Source organism: Cygnus atratus, chromosome 7 (assembly GCF_013377495.2).
Source record: "Cygnus atratus isolate AKBS03 ecotype Queensland, Australia chromosome 7, CAtr_DNAZoo_HiC_assembly, whole genome shotgun sequence".
Taxonomy (NCBI): domain Eukaryota; kingdom Metazoa; phylum Chordata; class Aves; order Anseriformes; family Anatidae; genus Cygnus; species Cygnus atratus.
In genome coordinates, this window is record NC_066368.1 from 15943495 (window position 1) to 15964219 (window position 20725).

At 36.4% G+C, this 20725-nt stretch overlaps 1 protein-coding gene across 1 annotated transcript in view; it reads right to left on the minus strand.

Moving 5' to 3' along the window:
* LOC118243885 (heparan sulfate glucosamine 3-O-sulfotransferase 1-like) overlaps nucleotides 1–14931 on the minus strand; it is a 49167-nt gene extending 34236 nt beyond the window's left edge. The window contains exon 1 of the mRNA XM_035538423.2: nucleotides 14789–14931. The gene's annotated coding sequence lies outside the window, so the exon portion shown is untranslated. The remainder of the gene's footprint in view (nucleotides 1–14788) is intronic.
* Between the last annotated feature and the right edge of the window lie 5794 nt (nucleotides 14932–20725).

Here is a 20725-nt window from a genome sequence, read left to right on the forward strand (position 1 = left end):
TTTGGCAAGAAGTTGCAATAGTATGCAACCTGTCTGCAATTTCACATGGAAAATAATGTGGTTCTGTGACTTGGGCACATGAAGCCACAATTTTTAGACAGAAGCACATACTACACCTTAATTCATCAGATAAAATGTGAGATCATAGCAGTATAAGAAAATTCAGCAATATTGAAACAAATCTAAAATATATCAATCCATGTGCACATGTATTTCTTAAGAAATAAAATGGGCAGTGAAATACAATGAATGGAGACAAGGAAGAAGGGTTATACATCTATTGATTGAATACAATTTAAATAAAGATGGTTAGCTCAGTTCAACTTTGAATGCTCCCATGTATATGTGACTTAACAAATATCCAAGACTTCAACATACTTCAACATACAACTTCTCACTTTTCTTTTTACACAGCTACAGTACAACTGCACTGAAACAGTGCTTTATACACTAGATATTCTTCTAACCGGTTCTTCTATCTCTCTACTGGTCAGCATGCTCCAAGATTTTTCCTTTCAGTAGATACCCTCCACCTTAATTTTGCCCCAGAGTAAAATTACTTATCTGCATTTAAGTATATCTCACAGTTGTTAGCCTGAATACTTAGTTATTCTTAATTTCTTTTGTATAAAATGTGACTATATTGTTTCACCCAACTGAGCATAAATTGCAAACGTGGAAGCCTTCCTTTCAATACTACAATGTAAACATCATCAGAAAGTAATGAAAAGTTTTGCATATGTCAGCTCTGTAAAACAATTTTAAACTGAAAAAATAGATTTCTATATGCTACTTTTCTTCTGCTAAGGTCCTTTTAAAATTTGATATGCCATGGCCTTTAAAAAAATAAGTTCTTCTGACTACTACTAGAATATATGGAATTGATTCCAACATTAAACAAACACCCTTCTCAAAAGTACTCAATGCAAGCTCAATTTAAGCAACTGTAAGTTCGACCACATACAGCTCCATAGATTCCAGCAGAGTTAATGTCATATTTGCAAGTAGTTGTGTTAAGGTGAAATCTGACATTTAAAAAAAAAAAAGTTTCAATTACTATTGTAAAGAAAGTCTATTATTACCTGCCTTCACTGAAAGACAAGAGGAAAACAATATCACAGTAAAGCCATTTATTCTGTTTACTTGCTAGCAATCCTACAAAAGAGCATTGTAAACATGTATTAAATCATATGAATATATAAGATTGATACTTTAAGCATGAAGCCAGAATTGGAAAAAATGAATGTCTATTTAAACTCAACTTAACTTTCAGAAACAGTAAATTAAGTAAAACGCTTTTTTTTAATATACCATCTGGCAGAACAAAATTTAGAGTATCCAAAGTCACTAGCCTGTTCTGAGACCATAAGTTGCTTGGAAAACTTTTGTCTTGTGCTGGTAGCAGCACTGTTGGATATTCAAACTTCTACGTCTTTATTTTCCTTGGGACTTCCTCAAATATACTCTACTAAATGGAAAGCTTTACTTCCATCTAAATACTTCCCAGGTCTTTTCCCCAGGCAGCATATCGCAGCAAATCAGATGATTCCCAGCTCTCTCACTGCAAGCCCATTTGTCCAAATGAGTTCACAGGAACTTGACACGACACAGCCTTCCCTCTCCAATGTTTTTTGCATGTATTAGTGCACAATTCTCCTTGCTTTTTGGGCAATGTCAATGTCACCATTCTTCTCTAACTGTCAGAGGCTGACATTCAGGAGACAACAGGAAACCATGAACAATTTTACCTTCGCCTGGAGGGATCAGAACATAAACTTTCCACTATACTTACTCATGCAATTTCATATGCTGTAGAAAACCATGAAAACAAGGTTCATTGTTTATTCATTTTGTGAAAATATTTCATTTTGCGAAACTATTTCATTTTGCAGGTACTAATTAACTAACTCTAGATCAAAATTAAAATTATCTTTAGGGCAACTGCACTTAAAGACAGCAAGATCTGAAGTGCATTCCACTTCTGCCATGGTGGAATATGGACACTACTGCTGCATTTTCAATCTCATTAATATTTAAAATAATAAGAGTGTAAATTTCAATGTAAACATCCAAATCCAACACACTACTACACAATATTCTATGAACTAACAATGTGGACATTCTCCAGAGGGGGAGAGGATGTGAATTCAAAAGCATGTAAGAGACAACTCCAGTGTCAAATCCTGACTGAATCCTCTGCTCGCATAAGCTGCACTACTAAATGATACACTCACTGTCATAGTCAGTAACTATTACAAAAAGTTGAATGGTAATATACTGAAGAACTCTTCAGAAAAAAAATGAAATGCAGGCATATCTGTATCTTTTGGTACTCAGTTACTTTCAAAACGTTTTACTTGAAGATGTGGCAAAAATGTCCCAAATCCAAAGTTTGTTTACATCTAAAGCTGGTCAGCCAAAAATTTGTTCACAAATCACAAAAGAGATGCTATTCTGAATGAATAGTTTATTCTGAATCATAATAAAGACAAGTTTCTCAGCAATAAGTGAAATATTTATATATACTTACCCAGTGCAATGTATAACCAAAATGTGGCAAGATGAAGTCCTGAATCTACCCAATTTACTGCAATACAAATACCATATGAGCACCCTATGCACTGAATTGTTGATTTTGTCAAAATGCAGGTGAACAGGTAGAGTTTTGAAAGACTGGTATAATCTACTAAAGACATTTTGGAACAAAATTCCATGCCAAGCAGTACTAATCAAAAACTGCAGCTCAACAGGGTTTGAGGTTTCATTTTAGAACTCATAAAACCAGATCTGGGAGACTGGAAGATGGTGAAGAATGACAAGTGGAGAGCAAAAAGAGAACTGGAAAGCAATCATGGGGAAAATAAAATAAAAAGAAAACTGAAAAAGAACAGAAAAGCCCCTTCCTCCCCTCAGAGTGTAAATATGTGCCAAGGGAACCATAGATATAAAAAAAAAAATCTGAAAAAAACAGAATACAGAAAATGAAGCCTGCAACTGCGTGTAAACTGTTGAATATACTGAACAATAGACAAGAAAGTCAAATGAACAAGAAATTAAAACGTTTAAGAAATGCAGAAACTGTAACTTGAAAATAAAACTGTTAAATTACACTGAATGTTCCTTCCTCCTCAACACAGAATAAAATGTCTTCTAAAAAAAACACAAACCTGCATTATAAGTATTGTAACTATGTATCAAGTAAGGATAAAAAGCCTTATCATCAACAAGGAGTAGGTAGGACCTTCTTCTGTGTTATCTGAGTAACACTGAATGGGCCCTAGAAAGAATTATCTAGTTATTTCAGGAAAAAACAACTTACAGCCATTCCCATGTCACTGAGCCTTCCTAAATTCATTCCCTTGACATTAAATAAAAAGGGGCCAATTTATAACACTTCAAGTAGGCAAAATTTTCCTTATGACTTTACACACTGGACTACAAAATTCAATATTCACTTTTCAGAGCCATCCCAAGTGATACACACATTAAACAGGAATGCATTAAAGCTAAGTAGGTATTTACTCAACATCAAAATTAGAATGTTAGACATTAAGAGGTCAGGATGAAGATATTTTATGCTTGGATACTTAGCTAAATGGAATACAAATTCTTGTTTTGAAGAATCCTGAAGATTCAGTAGTACAAGAAATGATTCCACTTAGTTTTCCCCAAGCTCTTTGTTAAAGCAAAATGCAAAAGCATGACAGGAAAGTTGCGACAGCTCTGCCTTACAGTGGGGATTCCTGAGAACTGCCTCTGTAGCTCCCTTAAAGTTGGTTAGGAGTACAAAAGACAGTATTTCTGTTACACAAAATTCACTTTTTCTTATGAAATAAAATAAATCTCCAGTACAGACAGGGTGTTCAAGCATTGGAACAGGCTGCCCAGGAAATTGGTGGAGGTATTTAAGAGACACGTGGGTGCAGCACTAACGTACATAGTTTATTGATGGACTCAGTAGGCCATGTTAACAGCTGGACTCAATGAAGATCTTTTCCAACCTAAACAATGATTCTGTGATTCTATGAAACATTAAGCTGAAGCAGTGCTTCAGCTTAGCGCCATGAAATAGTTTCTGGCCAGCTCTACACTGATACCTAAAATTCCTTCATTCCTCATGTAAGCACATTTTAAAGCAGTAAAACCAAACTCACATCACTTACACACTGCAGTAGTTTAAACTGTACATGAGGCATACTTATTCAGTGAAGACTCATATTGAACATCTCTCATTCAATAGCTACAAAACCAGAAAATTCTGAGCCTTAGCCAAAGCTTTCTATATAACAACTTACCATGTACATGGTTTCTTCATCTGTTTAAAAATAAGATTATAAAAATAAATATTATTATAGTCTTATTCTTCTCATTATGATCTAAAATGAAATGATAAAGAAGTATTTGTTGTTATTATTAACTACACATAATGAACACATTTCACAGGAACAAGACCAACAGAACATGACTGCACAGCCAGAGATTCAGAGATTGTGTCAATATACCAATGCACATACATAATAAGCTATATGAACAGATAATTAGTGTCTTTAGATTCATGATTTACACAGATTACTCTGCAATCTTAACATTCTTCCTTTTTTTTTTTTTTTTTTAAATTGAGGAATATTTTATAAATAAATGGAAAATCATGTCCACCAAAACAGCTAAGTGCAATTTAAGAATGAGGCAATTATTTCCTTCCTCACATATGTAAACACAGCAAACATTGTTATTTGCATTTCAGAAATTAGACTACTTTACAATCACAAAATATCAATTAGCAACACCATAAAGAGGCCATATTTCTTTATCTACAATGTAAAGTAACATGATCATTTTGTACAGAGATAACATGTTAAAATGTGCACTTTTTACTTTAGATTGGCTGAGCAGTATTCTAGATTGGTGTTATTCAGTATATATATTATCTGATTTTCTTCAGTTGAAATTTTTCACACTGTATATTAGAGTTTTTACAGAAAAACAAACAACACACTTTACCAGCATTTCCTTTTAGTGCAAGCTAGCACAAATTCAAGTATCTCCCAGTGGGCAACACAGAGCTTTGTTAGATGCTTGCATATTCCTATCGGCTTCCGTTTGATTAAAGGAAGCTGCTACATTATAGAAGCAAAGTAGAACAACTCCACTGAGTATTAAAGCACAATATTCTGTGCATAGGACTGCACAAGGATTCAGAAGAAAAGAGATATACTGCTCTTCCCTGAATACCTGGTTACCTGACTTTGAGGAACAACTCTTTAGTTAGTTTTAATCAACTCTTTACATAGTTTTGTTTTCTAAAATGTCATTCATAATTATCATAACAGTCCTCTTCTCAAGATACATTTTTGAAATTACAAGATTAAATTTCAAGATTTACAAGATATTTTTTTTATTTCTCTTTTCTGTCATTGACACTTTATGCTATCAGGGTACAGGAGATAAAGAATGAACAAAAAAGCTAGGCAGAAAATATTTAAATAAATGTATTAAAATGCCATAATTTTGTTGAGGGGAGGGTAAAGAAAGGGTAAAAAAACCAGAAGCATTCAGCTCTCTAACCTGTTAAAGAGGTCTAATCTTTCAGGATTTTTTGAAGTGCACAAGAATGGATCTTACTTTAGGATCCAGAATCTTGGAGCTAACATAAGATTCAGTAGAGTATGAAAATAACATGCCCTTTCTTTTTCTTCATTCTCCAGTGCACATGTCAGATTTTGAACTCAGAAACCCCTAGACCCACAAAAGAATCTATGTGTTTTGAGTATATTTTATTAATCTACTATACAAGGGGACAGAAAAATATCATAGTCAGGATGTCAGTGATGAACAGCTACTGCTATGAAAGACTCAACGTTTAAAAAATACAGAACAAAATCAAAGCCATAAAATAGAATCTGTAAATTGAGTGAGCAGATAAAATAATAATAATAATAAAAAAATAATAATAATAAAACAATAAAAAGACACCTTCTAATTATTTTCATACTTATTTTCATACTTCATCTTAGGAATCTATCACTAGAAAGTGTAAAAGCTGACAATTGCAAATGATTTTACTTCTTCAACCTGACAGTGCCTTCCTGTATAAATGATACAATGGCAAACATGGAGATGTTGGAATTAATGTGAGGCAAGTCTGGAAGATACTTGATAATATGGTTGTTATAACATACAAATGCTTTTTATACTGAGAATCGCCTATGTTTTCTATATATGACAAGATCACATGATAAAATATTTTATTATAATATCTGCATAAGGCTTATTTTAAAGAATTATATCATCTAGAAACAAACCAACAGCTAATTCTGAAGTTACGGTCAAAATTTATTTTGTTGTGCTTTGTGTTACAAACCACTGTTTGCAAGGGTTGACTGCCTTTCAGTTAATGGGGTCTGACTACTGTATAAAATGTTCCGTAATATGGCATTTTTATGGCTATTATTTTAACTAGTTAAGCCAGGGAAAACAGATGACAGCTACTTTTTAATCTTACTGTTGAAGTAGAGCTGTAGACCTTTTCCTTCCAGAAATAATCCTCAAGCTGATCACTGTCAACTGATTGCTGGAGGGAAAGTTTGTCAGCTGAGGAGTGTGAATGCATGAGAATCAAACCTCCTCTTTCCATGTGTGACCATTCTTCCACAGAAATGGGAGGTAAATCAGACATACTGTTTGTAACTTAAAGATCTATTCTGTAGGAACCTTTAAAATTTCTTCTGTATACTAGTCAACAGATTAATTTGGGGAAAACTATATCTGACTAGATTCCATTATCAAAGAGACAAGATCTTATTCAAGTGCTCAGAATGAAATTCTTGTATATTTGTTCCTTTAAAATAAAAGCATATGTTGTAAGACTTGAATTTGGATTCTGGGATATAGCTCTCTCTGTGAACACTTCAAACAAATTTATATCACAATTGAAACTGCTATCAGATTTCTAGCTCTAAAATATATTGGCCCAATACTGGTCATTTGTAGAAGTAACACCGCCAACCTGCTGCAGAGGATGTAATGAAGATCATTAACGCCTATAGACTTTTATACCTAGTAAGCACTATGTAAATGCTAAATTATGACAAGGGCAGAACTAGCCCAGTTTTGCACATCCAGAAACCAAAAATTTATGCTCAGTATTTGGATTCCTTTATTCACTTACTTACGAAAAACCGTATCTCTACCAACTTCTATTTTGTCATTTATCAAGACGATCTACCTCCTCATTATTTTGCTTTTGCACTTACAAATGTTTCAGGTATTCACTAATATCCCACTGTAAATAAATACATTCTTACAAAACATTTTCTACGGTTGATTTTTGAAAAAAAAAAAAAAAAAAAAGTCTTTTGTTTGCAGTTTATATAATGTTTAATTAGGCATCTTTTTTCCCTTTTTCTATGAACACTATTTAAGATGATGAAAAGTTAAGACTTTACTTCCAGAGACTTAAATGTAATATACAAAATTGTTTAACACTCTAAAGAACAGTAACAGGGGGAAAACATGAAAAAAAAATCTCTGTAGTTCTGTAGGTAATATGCAACATTTTAGCGAGTAACTGTAACTTCATCCTTTATAGCACCAGGGAAAAAGGACTTCCTCTGCCTTTCCAAATAAAACAGATGCTCAGAGTTAACAGAAACTTTTCAACAACAACAAAATCAATCAAACAAACAACAACTAACAACAGGAATTACTTTTCTGAAATTCAGATAATGCATATACATTTTATTGATTTTGGAAATCAAGGTAAAGGCAAGAGTTGCAAACCTGCACAGGTGCCCATCACCAATTTTTTCATCCCTAACTATCCACTTCAACTTAGAAGCCAAAAGCGATTTCTCTCCATATTCTAGAGGCATCCTCAGATGCCTTATTATCACACAGAGAAGTAAAATTCTTCCATTTTTCAAATGGAGTTCCCACAGGAAGTGAATTAAGAATGAAACTGAGAAAACTAGATTTCTTCTTGAAACCAATGTCAAGGTATTTAAGCTGAAAGCATAGTTAGCTCATCACTGTGTCCCTAGAACACAGTATCTTAATTTCCAGGGAAAAAAAAAAAAAAAAAGAAAAAGAAAAAAAAAAGAAAAAAAGCATTTTCAATATTTTAAGTATTATCTTTTACAATATTCTGTAAATGGAAACCCTTCACTTCATGAAAAGGTTCCTCTACCTCACTCTTCTGTGAATATACACACAAAGAAAATACAGCGTTTTAGCTAGAAGTGGATGCACTAGTGACTTCATAAGTCAACAGAAAATGTTCTCTATTCAAGCAACATTGAATTAGTTTTCCTGAGGAACAGTTTGACTGTAGACCAAGCTTAAACAGCACATTGAGTATCACCCTAGAAACCTTAAAGTTTGCTTATAATGAGGGTAGTCCAGTGTCTCTTCTGCTGATAAAGCAGATGAGTGTGTCACAGCAAGAGAAAATGTAGAATATAGATGCAATTTTTATCAAGGTTTTGCCACCACCTGCAGCAAGCCGACTTTAAAAAACCCTTGCTTCAGAAAGATAAATTCCATTTGAACACTAGGAAAAACAAAAACAAACAAACAAGCAAACAAAACAAACACAAAAAAATAATATGAAGGTGGTCAAACACTGAACCACATTGCTTAATGAAGCTGTGTGTCCATCCTTGGAGATATTCAAAATGCAACTGGACATAGCCCTGAGCATCATGCTGTAGGTGAGCCTGCTTTGAGGAGCAGGGGTCTCCTCCAGAGGTCCTCACCACCACCATGAAGTAATACTACACCATTGCATTTCCACTGAGATCTTGTTACACTTTGGGAATTAAGTAAAATCAACACTACTGAAGTTTTTTTTTTTTAAAGTTGTGATGTCAAAACAAAATAATATGGATGCAAATCACTATTTATATTAAAAAAAAAAAACACAACAACACTCAAACATTTAGACAATACAGCTGTTTTAAAAAACACACTTTAACTTAATTAATGCAATGTACCTATAGTCTTGTTCCAGCTACAGTTATTCAAGCCATTACAGAACATTTCATTTTAGTAGCTTTTCCACTTACTTCACATATCAGTTAGAAACATCTCTTTCCCAAGTATGAAGGGCTTATCTTCATTCTGTAGGCTTAAAAACTTCCTAATCCATATGTTAGTTTTAGCCAAGGGGGGCTAACTGCAAGGGGGGGGGGGGGCTGGGGGTTGCTATAGAAATTGGTCAGTATTTGGAGACTAGATTCTTACATTAATGATTAGAAAACCTAAACTTCTAAACATGTATTAAAGGGTAATGGCTTTTGGAGGCTACAGATGAACATGTAGCAACATTCTGGTCAATTCCACAATTTCCATTTAAAACTTAGCGGGCAGCACTGATAAAGTTCTGATACTGTCACTTGTTTCACTGATACCGGGAGAAATAAGGACTGGACTGAAAATAGGAACCTGCTTTTAACAGGCAAGAAAGTTCTACAAAAATAAGACAGACACCTCAGCAAAAACATAGAATTCAAGAGAATGGAGAGATTCTTCACTTTTGAGGTCTAGGAAACCTGGATGAGAAAAGGGCTTCAAAGCCCTTCCAGCAGAAAGGCATAATATTCTTTATGTCGAGCCATATGAACTACCTGTCTTCATAAAATTGTATTCAGAGAATTACAATATCTTCGTATCATTTCAACAAGTTTACCCGTTGTAGACATAGGTCAGTCTGTTATTAAAAATTATAGAACCTAAGTAAATTTTAAATTAAGCTTTAAATTATTACTTTCCAATTCTGTAGCAAATTTCCACAGGTAATTCAATGATTCCATGGCCAAGGGTTGCCCAAGTTATCACAAGAATCCCAGGATATTTCTCCCCTATCTTTTTGACTGTTAAGTCTCAGGGGAACATCCACCTGAGCAGCAGAACAAAATGGACAGTAATTGTAAGTGGGGAACAGGGAAAGAAAGAAGCAATAGGGACACAAAGCTGACCTAGGAAATTAAACGAGGTACTAAAAAAAAGTGTTTCATTCAGGTTCCTGTTCTTACCAACTAAGAATACAATGGCTTTCGTATTAGATTAAGCTTCCTCTGTGGATTATTAATGGACAGGCACAAGGTAGGGAATTTACAAAGGACCTAGCATCATCAGCAGAAATCTGTAAGGTTCTACACTTTATAAACAGTGAGTTGCAAGAAGAATCTAGATCAGAGTGGAGAGTAGACTCAAGAGTATAAAATGTTCTGCTTAAGACAAGAGGAGGAAGTGGCCTAGGAAACTGTTATCCTGATTTCAATGTATAAGAAGCATTATAGGTTTTTTTTTTTTCCAACTATATCAACTATAAAGAGGACCATTAAAAAAAAAAAGCAGGATAATTTCAACATAATTTAAAAAGATACATCAGGCTGGAGCAAACAACCTTAAAAGAAAATATTAAGGTAAAGGATATCTCTTCAAATTTCAGCAAATAATTTGACATGGCATCACCCAGCAATTATTTATTGATTTGAAAACGGTGTAATACAAAAAAATAAAGTAGATATAAAACCAACTACAGGTGAAATAATGAATGGACTTATTTAAAAATCACTTTTCAGATGGATTTTGTCATGTGCTCATTTGTGAACTTGGCAAAAAGTAGAGGTGTTTTGATAAAAAGAGGAGGTATTCTTGATACAAGACTCTCACTATTCTACAGTGGACATTGGAGGACCTTTGGGATAGATATATTAGAAATGGGAAAACATTTAGCAAGTCTTCAAAGCCACATGAATGCAAATAGCAGAATTTCTGATGGCAGGGTATCTTATAATTTCAGAACTACAGGAAAAAAGAATTCACGTCTCTACTGCAAAACTAATCCAATTAGGTATACCTGTAGAACAAGCTTTATCTTCACCAGTATCTGATATGGTATTTTTAGTAGACCAAGTAGAGCATTAGAACTGTTATTTAAGACATAGGGGAGACACTTCAGGGACACAGCATTGGATGCAGGTGAGATATGTTCAGAATTCAGGAGAATCAAGTTACTAGTCTCTGTATGTATCTTGTTTTACTTGACAGATTTGCTCTGGCTTCTTTGATCTTAGCACATGAAAGACACATGATCAATGTTTATAATTTACTGAGGAATATACACAAAAGAAGGAATTGCCTTTAAGTAACAAAACTGAGACACTACAAATCAGGAATCAAAGAGTATATTTAGGCTGGAAGTTAGAAGAAAATTCTACATATTACAAGAGAGGTTTCAAAACTTTTAACCAGAAAGAGCAACAGGGCAAAGTACTTAACTAGCTTTAAGGTAGACTGTAGTCAGTTTATGACTGAGATTAGATAATGCTGTTGCCTAACACTGAAAAGGCCTCTTCTTCAGCCCTGAATTAGTATGGTGAAGAACTGCTCCCTGTTCTGCTCCCCTCCCTTCCCAGGTTTTTTCTTCCAACTATTCCCACTGAAGTTCAATTGGGGTTATAAGAGGACTGAAACAAACCTTTCACCTTTAAGAGAAAACAGTCTTAAGACTCAAACCCCCACCCTACTACCTTACATTTTTATAGAATATTGCATCAAAGTAGATGACTGGAGGCTGTCCTTGAGATCGAAAGATTTAATCAGCAACTAAATAGAGCAGTGCATTGTAAACATACTGAAATGATACAGCTTCTTTCAGTCTTCATTAAATATTTGTCATCCTTGCTAGTTTAATAGATCTCTGCTTACTATATAAATAGCCAAAATAGGAATTTGATTATACTCTATGCATATAAGTCTGAAATCCTGGCACTATCCTTTCTATAATGACGTTGCTATCTGAAAACCTCACATAAGATTCTAAGACATAGATCTAATCATCCCCCATGTAGCATACTGCTTTGATGTTAATCATTGACCACTCAAAAGTTTTCTTATGTCAAGCACCAAAGAGTGAATCAAAAACAGCTACAGAAAATAGAAAGGGTATATTCATATGACTACAGATATGGACCAGTTGCCAAGTAGTTATTTTTATAGCACTAAGAACATCAAGCAGTGGTGCACTGAGCTAACTCTGATCCGTTCAGCAACTTTTGAAGCCATGTCTATCGAGAAACATGCAGCATTATGGTCTCATCACAGAAAAATATACTCAGCCTGTTGCAAATATTGAGAAAGTAGGCGGGTCCATCATTCTCTGAAGTCACCATGCCTGCAATCTATTGTATCAAACACAATCATGTTATTATTGTATGCACAGTGAAATGCCTTGGCTGTAAACACATTTCCCAATGTCCTTCTGGTTGACCAATGATTTTTTTCATTGTAGATTAGAAAAGAAGCAAATGCTTTTCTGATGTAACTTGAACCACACTCTGGCAGCCAAACATAAATTTCACTTCAGAATCTACACAGGATGGGAACTTAAGCTATGACAGAAGTTGGTCAAACCCCTATTTTTTTCAGAATTTCCTTGTTATTCACATGTAATCTACATAGTTAAAGCACTGTGACCCTAACAATGCTGTTTAAAAAGAAAAAAAGTATTTCTATTGCAGTGTTATCTCAGACCAGTAAATGGCTACTGCTTAGTATGCTTTGGCCACTTCGGGGACCATTGCTCACCATAGCATTTTCAGTTAGAAGAATCAGAGAAGAAAATAAATTGCTCTCCTGTTTCAAGTTCAAAGATAAAGCCACATTTACTGACTGCCATTTGACCTCTATCATCTCTTTTTCTGTGGTAAATTAAATCCAGAAAAACAGAATCCTTTTTAATTGGTAGACTAAACTGAGGATTCCACCTTAAATGACATAAACTGCTATATATGTGAATATGACTTAGTTCAGCAATGACATGAAGTACTGGAGAAAATGAATTTGACAGACTGTCAAAATTTCAAAATGTTTCCCCCCATCTCTCTAGCCTCCTTTACATTTGCTGTCTTTTTTACTTTCAGCCTGTGCTTATTTTTGGCTCCCTTATTCTATAGCTGTAGAACAGTGATAGGACAACCACTGCAAACATCCTGGTCTTCAAAGTAAGCATATTCAGTGGTTAGCCTAGCTCATATGTTTTTTCCTACCTCTTAGGCTTCTGGATTAGTATTAGTATATTTTATTAGTTTAGCCCTCTGCTGCCACTTACATCCATACACTTTTACAATAAGCCTACAACTGATGAAACTTTCAAATCACATGTGCCACCACTGTTGAAGAACACAACCTCCTTCATTCCTTCACTCTGATGACATGACTTAATGCAATGTACAGTCTCCAACTACAACACATGCAATCTTTTTAATTAGAAATTAGTATTTTTACATAATTGAAACAACATAGCAATAATATTTGTCATTTACAGTATTATCAAAAATATGTTGGGATACTAAAGTAATTAACTCCAATATATTTTAGTTCTGAAATGACAAAACCTCAGACTAGTTTTGTCAGCAACAAAACTAGTCATATATTGCAAAATTCACTTGTGCAATAAAACTAAATTAGAAATTAGAAATCAAATAATTTTTATAATATGAAACCATGATCTCACCAGTCTGAAAAAAAAAAAAACAAACACCATATTTTCTAATATATGAAGAAATATCTGACACAGGAATAAATATCCCTAAAAACAAGAATCTTACTGAACAGTAGTTCGCCCCAGTTCAGCTCATTTAACAGACAAGTGTCAAGAACTATTGTAGTATTGCCTTAGAGGCAGCAAGCAGAATTCGTGGAAGCAGCTTATCGCATTTTTAATGGTTCCCTCAAAGGATGGAAATAATCAAAGCAGTCATCACACAGATTTCAGTTGCTGTAGTTGAGAAAGTCAGCCTTTTCAATGGAAGCTGTGGTCTCCCTAGTCCAAGTTCTCTCCCTTCTGTATATCAGAAAATACGGTTTTGTACAGACAAAAAACTAAAAGTAAAATGTAACAGCCTGGTCATTCTCAGTCTTTCCATGTGTAGCAAAAATAAGAGGGCATATGTGAAACTAAAACATCATCCTTACACTGCCAACCATTTCCAAGTCTGCAAGAGATTTCAGGCTATAACGTGTAAATCATTATTATGTGCTCCGATAGTACTTTCTATTTAATCAGGAGAAAAGAAAAATCCCCTTTAGAATTACAACAAATAACTACAGTTTAGTTTTAAATGAAATGATGTAGTTTATATCTGACCTGAGTTTCAGTCTTTTCCTAGTGGGAAATATAAATTCAGCATTTGGATACATAATCCTACAGCTCTCAGGAGCCGATTTCACCGCGAACACTTTACATGATTTACAGCTCTCCTCCAGATCCAGATGACAAGTCTCGACGGAGCAGGTGCAACGGGGTATATTTCCTTCCTTCAGAGATAATTTCCTCGTGTGTAAATTAATTAGCAACTCTTCATCACTCTCGCGTAAGCGGGGAAGATGAAGCTAATGGATTACCAGCGGTTAATTTCTCACGCGGAGCGAGTGACCCGGCAGGCTGGCGGAGGGAGGGGGCTCGGCGTTGTTACCGCCGAAGCCACGACGTTTTTGACAGCGTCAGCGGCGGTAAAAGTGAGCCCGGCTGCCGCACAGTGATGCCAAGAGAGCAATTTTTAAACCACGGGCAGGACTTGTGGCGGAGGGGGGAACCTCAGGGACGCGAGGCGAAGCCTCCCCCGCGGTAAGACACGCGATCCTGCCTCCCCCGCCCGGCAAGTTGAAGCCGCCCGGCAAGTTGAAGGCGCCCGGCCAGCGCCGCCAACCCCGCACCCCACCCGGCCCTGCCCCTTCCCTCACGGCCGGGGGGACGAGGAGCACGGCGGGTGTCTCTCGTTACCTCCTGCGGAGCCATGGAGAGCGCTGCGGGTGCGGCCGCGGCCTCGACTCCGCGCGTCTGGCGGCGGCGGCGGCTCGGCACCGGAGCTCTCCTCACGCCCTCAGCCCTTCGCGCTCCGCCGCGAACCGGTGACACAGCCCGCTCGGCGTGAACGCATTAACAGCGGCCGCATCATGATTAATGCATCAGCCCCGCCGGCCGGAGGAGGAGGCGGCAGGCGGGGGGCTGCGGGAGGCAGGGCAGGGCGTACGGCAGCCTCCCTTCTCCAGGGGTTCATCCCCATATCCGCCGCCCGGACGGGGCTGGCCAGGGGGCGCCCCTCGCGCGGGCAGCCGTTGGGGTTTAACGGCCGCGGCTCGCATACCCTCAGCCCGCGCGCAGGGCGCTGGGGCCGGGGTCCGCAGGCAGCGCGGTGCCAGTCGCGTGAGGGCTCGCTCCGGGCCAGCGGCGCCACCGGCTCCTCGCCCAAGCCGGCGCCGATCCGGGCACGGGGCTTTCTCACTGTACTGCTGCTCTGAGAGGCGCCCTGGATTCCTTCACATCCCGGTTGTTTAAACTTGGGGTGCGCTGGACTTGGAGTTGTTTCCAATGGGGGGTTAAGAAAGCAACAGCTCGGCTTTTAAGGGGGTCAGACAGCTGCTACGCGAAGAACTGCCACAAGAAACGTACCGCTCTAGGCAGGAACCCCCTTGCATGTCTCTGAGTTTATTTTTCCATTCCACAAACAGGTGGAAGTCCTCCAAGTCCAGCAGGCCTCTGATGCTCACTACCAGATGTACTAAGTCTACAGCACCAAGGAGATACTCACTCTTCCAGCCTCCTCTCTTCTTTGGCAGCTCCCTAATCAAGCAATGAAATTTGTGTAGAACATGATTTAGCACCGATTTACTACTTCCTCACCTCAGCTATAAACCTGGTCTGCCTACCTGGTAGCATCTTCATGCTTCAAGGAACTGTACTTCAGTAGGAGATTACCAATTCTTTATTGATCATGTGCCAGGAGCAAAATTTTCTTCTGTCACCTGTTGTGGAAGCAAAATATTTTCGACCTGACACAGCTATATATAGAGATTACCGAGTATCAAACAGAATTCATAAGCTGTACATAGAGAGATCCCCCAAACTGTCACAAGTCCTTAGATAATCATAGACAATGAGGATTAAAGCTGTGTAAGGAGGAAGGAACAGAATATATGATGGAAAGGTGGAGCCGTTTTATGGGAAATTTTCATTTCCATGACGTGTTATTTTTATTTTTCCTTTCCCATTATGCTGTAGATTTTGTGTTACTTGCATACAAAAGAGTAATTACTTGCTACTCCACAGCTGAGGTTGTATTGTAATTTGCACTTATAGCAGGACTAAAATCTCTGTGTTTCATACTTGAGTGATTGCAGTTAGACTACACATTTGGCACAATAACACTTCAGAATTACAGCTCAATTTTCTTTTCCTTTTTTTCATAATATTTGTTTGCCTCTTGTAAAGCAAAGAACTTAATTGCCCTCTTTTTCAAATGTTTCACATTTTCTTCGCATTTCTGAACTCTTATAGAAGTAATTCTGAGGGTTCCCATGTATTGCAAGCCATTCTTCCTTTAGAATAAGAACCCAGGTAAAGCCAATTTTGAAGTGTGTGTCTTTACAAGTTTGTAAAGCTTGTGTCCTGGATTAATATTTTGATGATTTTTTTTTTTTTTCAAATCTGATGTCTGTTTTTCATGTTGTGTTCATTTTCCTTATTGTTTTCTGATGGCTTCTAGCTATAGTCACTGTATTACTTCTTTGTATTTAGTACTGGTGCTCCAACATCATTAAATAATATTAGATGGAACTGTTCTGTCTGTTTTTATTGGAAAAATAAAGTTTGTCAGAATCAAATTTTTCATACGATTACATTGGTTTTAGCACAAAAAGGTAAAAAAAAAAAAAAAAAAAAAAAACTTTGAATCACCAAGCTAAAACTCTGATTTTCAGCAAACTACATTATCTAACATCTTCTGTAATAGAGTGGTTTATTTTAAAATCAGTTCATTTCACTGTTCCAACTGAAGGCAGTTCCTGAACATCACTACTCTGACTAGAAATCATCTCATTTTTTTCTCTCTCAATCACATCTTTGAGTGATATTCTCTTCTGTACACCATTTGATTTATTTATATAAAACACAGTTTTTTGTAATTCAACCAGGTCCTCTTCTAATCTCTTTTCATAAAGCGAATTCTCTATATCCCTGATGACCTCTGTAACCTATTACAGTTTGATTTAGTGTACCTTAAACACTGATGGACAGATTTTTACATGCCATTCTTCTAAACTCTAAGTAACATGCAAAATAGCCATTAAGTGTCTCATCTTTATTTAAACATTGATACAGACAGTATTGGCCTTACTTTCTTTCATGACTTTCCAGTGCAGATAGCTTATGGCTTTTCTGTGCTCAGCACTAACGACATTTTTTTGTCATGCTGTTTGACTTCAGATTCACAAACTACCAAATCATACCAAACATTTTTGTTAGACTCTAGTTCATAGTGATGTTTGTTATACTATAATGTAACACCATTTCTTGGGTCCAATATCACATATGTGCTATTGGCAAGTTGGGAATCAACAGTAAATTTCATTTTTTTTTCCCTAAGATTACTAGTGAAACTATTAAGGGATACTGAAATAATAAGACTGATTCTATGAAGTTCCATGTTATGCAGTTGTTTTCTTTTCAACACAAGCTGTCTTTCTTGTGCAGCTCCTTATCCATCTCAATTTTTTTGTGCTAGTTTTCATATATTCCATTTAAGTAATTGTCCATATGGAGATGTCTTCTTCTGGGCATCTAGCATTAAACTCTGGAAAAAGCATAGGTGTTTAATGAGGTAGTGGATGGATTGTCATATGTTTGAGAGACAGGGATAAAGGTAGAGTATAGAGATACTGAAAGGCTATAGATGAAGAACATGTATGGCTAGCAAGGTGAGAAAGTCCAGTGTCTCTGCTGTGCTAGAATCTCCTATTTGCAAATAGCTTAAGACCATGACTCAAAATAAAATCCACATGGCTAATTTGGAAAGAGAAAGGACATATTTTTAGTGCTTTCCACCTGTTCTAAGTATTTTTGGAAATTCTCCAGATTCCTTATCACAGAACTCCATTGCATGGGCAATTTCATTCATGAGTCATCTTGATGACTTCTGAGTAGCTATGTACCTAAAAAAAGTATTCAAAATGTCAAACACTGGATCTGTTCTATTGTTTTTATTTATTGAAGTACAACTTTATAATTCTAATATGATGATTAACATCCTTCCTGATGCCTTGCTGGTATTATAAGAGGGACAGATTTATTACATCTGGATGCATAGTTCCAACTGCAGCACCTGAACTTATCTGGACACAGAATCATTGGAAATGTTTCAAGTTATATCTGTGTTAACATTACAGATCACTCTGAGTTTCAGTGCTGCCACATCCAGACATTTCTTCTTGGCACATCTCTGCCAAAGATTTTAGTCTAAATCTTGATCACATAAAACTCAAAGAAATTATGCTATTTTTCTTCAACAGGGCTAGGATTTCACTCACTGAATTTTCTCTGAGGATTCACTGTATTTGACATGAAATCCCTAAATAAAGTAGTTAATATGAAAATATAAACATCAGAAGTTTTCTAGATTTCTTCTGGAAAATTAATTATATTGAAGGAAGACAGAATTAATCCTGATTTGGTAAAATTAAAGCAAATTATAATAGTACAGCTATCTGAAATATCCCTGTCCTGAAGGCCATATGACATTTGCTTGATTCAAGACTCAATACTCAAATTCTGGTCACCATTATTCATCCACTAAGGTTCATAAAGTCAGTCTGATTTATGACTAATTCTGGCCACTACACAGAAACTGTGATTTCAGTTGAGCCATGACTGGGTGTTTATTTCAGTCTGAAGCACAGACTAAAACTCAAGTCATAAAGGGTATCTTTTGCCTTGATTTTCAAATAATTTTAAAGTGAATTAAACATTTGACAAATAATGGGGAAAATCTATCTTTCTGTACTCAAGTCGCTAGAGTTCATTTGGAGTGAATTTGACTCAACATTTCCTTGTTCTGCAAAGACATTTTCTTTGCAGCTTTATAACAAAGTGAAATTATCTAGACAAATGTGAATTTCAATTTACATAAAACTTACACAGACTTTATCATATGAAACCTCGGGGCTTGGCATCTGCAGTATCAACCTTTGAAAGATTCCATGTTTATTTAGTAATTGAGTATTGTAATTCCTGACCTCTTAATTATCATGAAATGACTTTTTACTCACTGAATTTGTAAAGACTGATAGAAATCCTTATGAATACTAAAGTGATAGACACAAGTTACTGAGAGTACGTCAATGTTTTCTCTAAGATAACTGAAACTTATTTTAAAACAGTGGGGTGATTCTATAATTGCTGAAGGATTACTGAGGGCATTCCAAGAAAGCGTAGTTAATTTTTGAAGCTGAAACACTTTACCATATACTCTATTTCTGATTTTTAAAATTGCCTTTGATTTGAAATATCCTCACTTATAAGGCCCTTGCACTGCACTAGGTTGCATCACCAGATGCAGTAAACAGAAGAAAGGACAGCAACTTGGAAGGGTGAATGAACAGTCAGAGCAAGGATTAAGATGATCCAAAAGGCAATAACACCCCAAATTACTAGTCCAGCTGAGTTTTACCTTCTGCAGACTCAGAGCAGACTGTAACTAAAATTGCTTTTGTAGTTCCCTTACCCTGAAAACATTCCAAAACTACACAGCCAGGGTAAGTTGCACACGGGGCTGGTGCATATAGTACACCTACTCTGAACATCCTCCTTGGCCAAAGACAGCATTGCAGATGCCCTTCAAAATCTCGATGCATTTCTTGCTTCTGGCGCAACAGATGTGACACCACCAGAAGGAAAACTCACTACATCATAATGCTGAACCAAGACCTTTACTGGTTTGCTGGTCCTGAAGTTTCAGCTGAAATGTGGTTTATAATGCTGTAAAATTATAGGTCAGATAAACCTCACTGCAGCTCTTGGGTATAGCTGTCCCTCTTCATTTAAGATAGATGTAAGAAGTCATTATGCTCCTTTGCAGAAACAAGTAGCTGGAATGACCATAGTCTCTAAACCCCAAACACAATTACACATCTATGTAAAAACAAAAGCTTGGAAAAGCCAGCTCAGAATGTGAATGAGGTGGGTGGAGTGGTTTTGCTCTTTTAAGATGGAAATAAATACAAGTGAAACAAATAGGGGCTAAATATGGAGGACATAAACATGCAGACACAGCCAATATATAAAAAAGGAGCTAATGTCAAATTAAAGCCAAAGAACAGGTACCTTGGAGAAAACTTGAATAAGTTTTGGACTGCTGGTGAAGACTGATATGGGTTGGATCTCTGAAAAATGAAGCTTTCTCCATATGTATAATTTCTGGAAATGGGATTTTTTTATGTCACTTTTTAGAAACAGGACTGCACTGAAGAAAGATCAATCTCTATTAATAGTTCCTCCATCTAGTGGGAATATTCTCCACCCCTTCCTCCCCCCCTTTGACCAGCCTTTGGGCACAATAAAAAGCTGTGTGACAGATAGCGATAAATCTCAGATATAAATACGCATACTGTTATTAAAGTGATAAATCTTGTATATAAAAATATATACTGTTATTAATTGACTTATGCAATTCCCACCTCCCATTTTCAAAGTAACACCTTTCTTTAAGGTGTTCGTAGGAATAATTTATACTTTGGGAGTTGAAACTGGTATATCTAGCTATCTTTCAAAGACCACAAAGAGTAGCTAAATCAAAGACATTCCTACACATAGGAAAAAGTTGGGAATTAACGACTTTTTTTTTTTTTTGTGAAGATTTAGGCGCTTAGAACCTCCTCAGCACACCTA